The following is an 8,325-nucleotide window of genomic DNA, read 5'->3' as shown; positions in this document are numbered from 1 at the left end:
ATAGAGAGGTTTTCGGGCCTGGCATGCGTCACGAGTGAAAATCTTTTAAATACTCAAAGAAGAACAGAAACATTTTCAATTGGTCTAGAAAAATGAAGAAACAATTGCAAATGATTGTTATGAAAACACTTCGTTCTTCAAGGAAAATGGTTTCAAGTTAACCAAAAAACCCAAACAAAACTCATTGCCATTAAGTCCATTTTATGTCACTGGGACTTTATAGAGCAGAGTAGAATCGATTTATTGGTTTCTAAGGCTCTAATTCTTAATGGAGGTGATGTACCTATCTTTCTCCTTCAGGTCACCTGGTGAGTTCCAACCACCAAACGTTCAGGTATCAGTCGAACACTCAACCACTAAGCCAACAGTGTCCAGGTTTAAATATTACTTAATATTTTAAGTTGGTGAGAAATACACACACACACACAAACACACACACACACACATGCTGGGTAGAGTGGAGGGACAGCGCAGGAGGGGAAGACCCTCTATGAGGTGGATTGATTCAGTGACTGGGATACTCCGGATGGGTTTGTCAGAGGCAATGAGATTGGCGCAGGATAGAGCATGGTTTAGGGTTGTTGTACATAGGGTCGCTATGAGTCGCAAACGGCTCGACGGCACAAAACAACAACAACAACAACAATATATATATAATGTCATGTTAACAAAGAGAGATGTGAAAGGAGAAATTTGCATACAACCACATCCACAAAGATGAAACTTATCCTAAAGGATCTTTTTTGGATGAAGATAACAATTTTCACCAAATTCCTTTGCTGAAGGGCCTTGTCCATAATTCCAAGCAAAAATCTTCGTCAGTGAGTGCACACCCAAGCTGTATGCACTTCTCCTCCACAAAGTGAGCCCTACTTCTTTTCTATGTAGTTGTTTGGTTTTTTTAAATTTTCTTTTAAATAGTAATTCCTTTATAATCGTTAAAAAGAGACCTTCATGCAGGAATTCTAGGTGCAGGTCCTGGTGTTAGAGTTTTCTTTTTTCTCTTTTAAGTCATATGTCAAATTGACTATTCTATATTTTCTAGTACCAGAATGAGTTGTTTCACCCACTCTACATCATCTTCTATTTTACAAAACTGGCTTTTTATTAAAAATTTTATATTTTCTATTGATTATGCAGTTGATCACTTCCTGAACTTTGGAATGCTATGAGTTACAATATCTTCTATTATTTTTTAATTTTATAATAAATTTTATCATAAAAATGTAACTTTTTAAAAAGTGGTTGCTCACATGAAATGTACCGTAAAGTCAAAGTAGGTAGCATATTGTGAACTTCCTACAAAACTTCTCTCCTTTATCAGAATCTAGATAAAATGGCATGTTAGCTAAGAGTACTTTGGGCTACTTTTATAATATCTTTTGAAAACTGTTAAACTAAAGACATGAAGACATAACACATAAGACATGAAGACATAAGACATAAGAGACATTAAGATGTGTCTCATTTTTGTCTATTGTTGTGCCCGTTGGCAGAACCAACTTACAGCTGACCCTCCAGTATTCATATGGAAGGAGATAGCCCCTCTTTCTCCCATAGAGCAGCTGAGGGGTTAAAACCTTTGCCTTCAAAATATAGCTTCTTAGCACTTTCTTTCTGGGTTTCCGATAATTCTCCAGTTATTCTATTGTGGTGTCATCTGGAGGGAGTTACACTGCTAAGTTAAAGGCAGGGCTTCGCGTGCTCTTCGGATCCATTAGCAGCTCTGAAGGAGAAAGATAGATAGTCTCCTCCTGTGTGATTTCCAGTCTTGAAAATCAGCTATACAGTCAATTTGGAGTCAAAACCAACTCAAAAGCAATGGCAGACTCATCCTACACCACCTTCTTGAAACTATTGCGGCTGCTATTGTTACGTGCCATCAGTAAAAACCAACTTACACCCAAATCCTACAGGAGGTTTCAAACTGCACAGAAGGAGATTGTCTATTTTTTCTCCAAACAGAAGCTAGTGTATTCTATCTGCCTACCTTTGGGTAGATAACAGGACTTTTTAAAACTAGGCCACCAGAGCTCTGACAATAGTGAACACTCAATGACTATTGACCATAAGCCAGATATTCTACACACATGTTTTTACCAGAGTGTCACAAAGAATCATTAAAACAATAGTGACGTGGGTGAGCACGTCTTCCTTACATTGCAAGAAGAGAAAACTAGCCTGGAAGAGAGTCAATTGCTTGCCTGGGACTAAAGGGACTGAGGAATTCTTAATCCATGGACTTGAGATGATCCTAGGTCCATGCTCTTAGACAGCATGAAGCCTATCTCTATCTCAGGACTGAGTGGTCCTTGGCACAGTGGATGTGAGTTTCCTTTTTCTCTCTTACTGAACAAGGAAAGAGCTCTGGTGATGCCATGGTTAAGCATTTGACTGGTAAACAAAAAGATCAGTGGTTCAAACTCACACTCACTCCCTGCTCCATAGCAGAAAGATAAGACAATCTGACTTTGTAAAGATTTCCAGCCTCGGAAACCTTCAGGGCATGAATCCTCTATCCTTTAGGGTCTCACACTCAGAACCAACCTCATAAGACAGGGTTTTATGATTAAGGGAAAATGCAAACTTGATCCATCTCAGATAACCAGTGGAGGACAGACCAAAACATTCAGGAGTGTCTCTATCTCATTGATTCACTTGTGAGAGGTCATCCTGTTTTCTGGAAATACCTGAAATCTTTGACAAATTGTTCATAGAGAAGCTGACCTCACTAGAACAGATTGTCATACAAGGGAGGGTTTGTTCTCTGCTTCCGCTCTTGCCTGGCTTCAGGAAGCTGATTTTGCCCGTCTCCTGTTGCTTCTGTTTTCCTGCTCATATATAGGTGGTCCATGATTATCTCAAATGGACATCTCCTAGACGAGAAGAAAGTAAACAGCTACCCAGGACTCTGACACTGAAACACACAAAAGAGGGTGTTTCAACTACTGAGAAATAGTTTTTTAATTGTCTAAATTCTCAGATAATCCTCCAAAAATATTGCAAGGACTCTTCTTGCAGCCAATGATTAATTGACTCTCTTGTCTTTGTTTCCTAGTGTTGTCATAATGGTAGCAGAAGAACTGAGTGGCTTTAAGGAATAGAAGCAGATTGTCTCATAGTCTTGGAGGCTGGAAATGCAATCAGCTGTAGAGCACATCCTTTCTGGAGGCCCTTGATGGTCTTCTGTTATGTATCTGTATCTGTCTCTGTCCTTATACAGTAGTTTATGTATTGCCCTTGCATGGTATCTCTGAGTATTCTTCTTGCATGGTATCTGTGAGGATTCTTCTCTTCTCATACGATACCGCTCAGAAGGGTTTCAATTTCAGAACTGCCTTACTTACTCAGTCATTAACACAACAGAAGGAAAGCTCTCTTTTCTACCAGAATCACAGAAATTAGGACATCAGTACAGTTTTTAGAGGGACACAGATCAATCACTAACATCGCCAAGTGTAATCTATGAAAATGTAGTCATCAAACCCTCAGTTCAAATATTGCAACCCGAACTTGGGAACTGTAGTCCAAGTAAGGAAATAATGGGGGCAAAGCCGCCAGACAGACCTGAAGAGGCCTGCTGCCATGCCGGCCAGCAAAGCTCGCCTAGCTCAGGTCTCAAATGACAGCCCAGCTCCCACATAAGAAATGGGTCACCAGAGCTGTATACAGCTTGGCTATCAGGTGTTTACCAAACATTCCTACACAACTCTGGTAAATATTGATTATATTAATGCCAAGCTTTCAAGCACTGACAGTCATGAGGGGCTACAATGGTCAAGGTTAAACACACTACAATATCTACTCTTTTTATTTGTAGAGATGACATGTGGCTGGCCTCCTTAGAGTAAACAAACATGAAATAATTTCTGTGTGAAGAACTGGGAATCAGTCTCCTTTAAAGATTGCCCCTCACAAATAATTTCACTTAGAAGTGAGTCCTGAAAATCCCAAAGCAAATAATAACCCAACTGTGTGTACTGGAGTCATGCTATTATCACAATGAGATCCTAAGAGGGAGTGACATTATAAAGATGGAGGATGAATCTTGAAGCTAACCACAGCTTTGTGAAGACTCAAAGCTGTGGCTTTGCACAGATGATTTTTTAAATTGTTGCAAACATACCAGAATATGTGCTAATTCAAGGGTTGTATTGATTACAGTCCGTAAGTTGTACAACCACGATGAACTTTCTTTCTCATCCGTATCTTCTGCACAAATTCACTGCCCTATCAATTTCCCTTATTGATAGTTATTAAAAAAGCACAATGCTCGAGGCAGTCTTGTTACACCATGTTAAGGAACTTTTACAACATTGGAAGAAACTACAAAACAGCAAACAATAAGGAGTTTTCACAGGACAACCAGTATCCATTCAATCCAGTGATGTCTTGGTTAATAGGGAGTTGCCGAATTTCAGCACAGGGATTTCAATAGCAAACAGCATTAGATACTTAGCAGCTGTAAACTATGTGGAATAATGATATCAGACAGTATTATTAAGATTATTTTTTTAGAATTATTATCTAGTTAAACACACTATTAGTTTTTGGTATAGAGAGACGACAATATTGATGGGTGTAGTATAGAAAAAAAATTTAATTGTGATTATCTTTTAAAAAGCATACATCCTGATATTTGGCACTTTATTGGTAATTCTCCCTAATGTATTTCAGGAAGAAACAATCCTATTTTTCATGGAATCAAAAATGTTCATGCTCTGATGACTTTTTTTTAATACTTGTTGAGTGGTTGTACTTGTTTAGCTTTCTAACAAAAATATTTCTCCTTGCCCTTGAGAAGTACTTCTCTACAAAATGGGCCACTTAAGGGCTAATGACATCACCTCAAAAATCTTTTGTTCCCTGGTCAGGGTGATGAACAGCTTGAAACTAAAATAAAAGTGGAATAGAGAGACTGATTGAAATGAAAACCTGAGGCCAATCTTGCTGCAGGCTCTGTTCTTTCCACCCCAAATCTAACATCTATCAAAGAGAGAAAAATTAGCAAAGTGAGAGTCTCTTTTTTACCCTTAAGGGTGGACTATCCCATATGAGAAATAAATGTCTGTACGTTAATTGTTTTTCATGCTGCAGAGCAGTCCATAGGACAGGGCCAGGAGGGCCAGGACAGTCCCTGTCCCATCTCTCAGACACACTACATACAGCTGAAAGCCTTGCCCTGCCAACCTTGCCACGTCTCAGTGCCATTTTGTCCCAGTGACTCCTTAAGACCACATGAAGTGAGGATTCTGGTAGACCTTGCTGGTGTCAGCCATATAAGTTATCTCACCTCCACCCAAGGACAAAGTCAACTGTTTTTGCGACTCAGTTTGGACTCATCATCATTTCGTGTAATGTCACTGTTTGTTTGCTCGCAACTAACAGTGACACCCTAATGGGGGTAAGTACAACAGATACACACCACACTGAGAGAGGATCAGAGAGTCAATCCAGCTCAATTTTATTGGGAACAGCAGTGCCCTTATATATAAGCATGTACATAGGAAGACAGGATAGGGTGGGCTTACAGATTTGGGGCATGCAGATTGGTTAGGAGAACCTCAGCCTCGTGCTGACTACTCCCAGTCCAACAGATGTGGCAGCCGTCTTCCCAGGTGGCGAGCTTTCTCAAGTCAGTCAGGCCAAACACAGGGAAGCTTTCTCTACCCCATATTAAAGGCCGTTGGGAGGCTTGCACTTCTCCAGAGCTAGTCAATCTGTCCTGGCCAGAGGTCCTCTCTTCCTCCCCAACATTTCCCAAAAATGTACAAAATAAAGAAACCCAGTCCTCAGAATCATTGGTCTATTTGAGCCTGTTTTTGCAGCCCTCACCTCAATTGGTCTAATGCAGAGTCGTCTTCTTCTCTGGCCCTTTCCTTTAGCTAGTGTGATGTTTTTCTTCAGAGACTGGTTTCTCCTGGCAACACATCCAGAGACGGTGAGATATTCTTGCCCAGTGTCTGTCATTCTCTCTTTGAAAGAGCAGTCTATCTGTAAATCAGAGACAAGAGTATTCTTTGTTTTAGTCCACACTTCTTTTAAATTGCTAATTTATTTAATGGTTTGCATACAATCATTCATATACATTGTGTTTCATTCATGTATATTGTGGGGTTTTTTTATTAATTTAATGAAAATTTACAAGGACTTTGGATTTCTGTTCATTCATTGTTGCACACTTTCCTACCCACCCACCCTTCCCCCCTATTTCACTCTTCTCTTTGAGAAGTAAAAGAAAATTTATTTAATTGTTATGAAATCCCTCCCCCCAAGTCCACTCCACTATGCAGCCTTCATTCTGGACTCCTGTCATAACGATAATACTTAATCATATATCCTTTTTAAAATTTTCTTAATATCCTTAACCAATATCATGGCTCAAAGCAGCTAACTCTGCTTCAATGTCCCTTGTTAATTGTAAAACTTCACATTCATATGAGTCTACAGAAAATACCATGGAATGAGATGTTGTTATGTATCTTCAAGCTGGATTGAAGCTCAACCATTATAATAGAATAAGTATAAGGATTCAAGGTGGAGGGAGGGGTGGAAGCAGAGGGATGAGGATGTGTAGAGAGAAGGGAAGATTAATCATGGAGTTGTACAGTTTGATGGATGGGGGTAAGGGATATTGGAAGAATCTGTCCTTGAAGACAATGTATTTGAATTTTGTAAGTAAACTTGTTGTTGTTGTTGTTACGTGCCATTGAGTCACCTGTGACTCATAGTGACTCTTTGTACAACAGCCCTAAACTCTGCTCTGTACTGTGCCAATCGCACAATCTTCAACACACCCATCTGATTACCCCAGTCACTGAATCAATCCACCTCATAGAGGGCCTTCCCCTCCTGCATCATCCCTCCACCCTCCCAAGTATGATGTCGCACTCCAAGGACCAGTCCCTCCTTACAACTTGTCCAAAGTATGTCAGGTGAAGCCTTAGGATCCTTGCATCCCAGGAGCAGCCTGGTTTAACCCTCTCCAGGATGAATCTGTTTGTGTTCTTAGCAGTCCATGGTAGATTCAATACTCTTGTCTAGCACCACAGCTCAACGGCATCAACTCTCCTTCTATTCTCGCTAGTCATTGTCCAACTCTCTGACACATAACAAGTGATTGCAAAGACCATGGCCTGTATCAGATGCACCGTAGTCTCCAGAGAGATACCATTGCTCTTTAGTACTTTGGAGAGGTCCCTAACAGCAGACTTTCCCATCGCAGTACATCTTTTAATTTCCTGGCTGCTGGTGCCAATAAACTAGTATAAGTAAAAAAAAAAATGCAAATATTTTTTTGTTTTGTGCCCTGGCAAACTTGTGGGCAACAAATCTGAAACCTACCCTCTATTTTCCCAACTTTACAATATCTGACACCCTCACATCTATTTCTGCAGTCACTATGTCAATCCAGCTGGTTGAGGGTCTTCTTTTCTTCACTATCTCTTTATCTTTCCAAGTATGATACCAAAGAATAGTTTCTCCTAACAACATGCCTAAAGTATGTGAGATGGAACTTCATCATCCTTTACTCCAAGGAGCACCCTGGCTGCACCTTCACCAAGGCATGTCTGTTTGCTCTTTTGATAGTCCAGGAGATATTCAATGTTCTTCTCCAACACCACAACTCAAAGACATCAGTTCTTCTTCTGTCATCCTTATTCATCGTTCAGTTCTCAGAGGCGTAACAAGTGATTGAAAAGACCATATCCTGACTCAGGCACACCTTAGTCCCCAGAATGACATTCTTCTTCAATAATTTGGAGAGATGCCTAGATACATACAGACTTTCCCAGTGCAATATGTCTCCTAAGCTCCTGACTGCTGGTGCAAAGTGTATTGATTGTGGATTCAAGTGAGAAGAAGCCATTGACAATCTTGGTCTTTTCCCTATCTATTATGATTTTGCATGTCGGTCCAGTGGTGATAATGTTTGTTTTCTTGACATTGAGATGCTGTACATATTGCAGACTACACTGCTTAACCTTCTGCAGCAAGTACTTCAATTCCTCCTCACTTTCAGCAAGCAAGGTTGTGTTACCTGAGTAACTCAGGTTATTGATAAGTTTTTCTTCAGTTGGTGCCACATTCTTTTTCACAGAGTCCATCTTCTTGAATAATGTGCTCAGTTTATAGATTGAATAGGTGCATAGATAGAATGCTACACTGAAACACTCTCTTCTTAATTTTAAATCATGTAGTGTTCCCTTGCTCAATAGGTTTCACATGAGTACAATTAAGTGCTCTGGGATTCCTATTCTCAATGTTATGCATAACTTGTTATTGACATAGTCAAATGCCTTTGCATAGTCAATAACGCACAAA

This window comes from Elephantulus edwardii, unplaced genomic scaffold, assembly GCF_000299155.1.
Source record: "Elephantulus edwardii isolate Elephantulus edwardi_28Jun2011 unplaced genomic scaffold, EleEdw1.0 scaffold00125, whole genome shotgun sequence".
Lineage (NCBI taxonomy): Eukaryota > Metazoa > Chordata > Mammalia > Macroscelidea > Macroscelididae > Elephantulus > Elephantulus edwardii.
Note: the sequence above shows the minus strand (reverse complement) of the source record.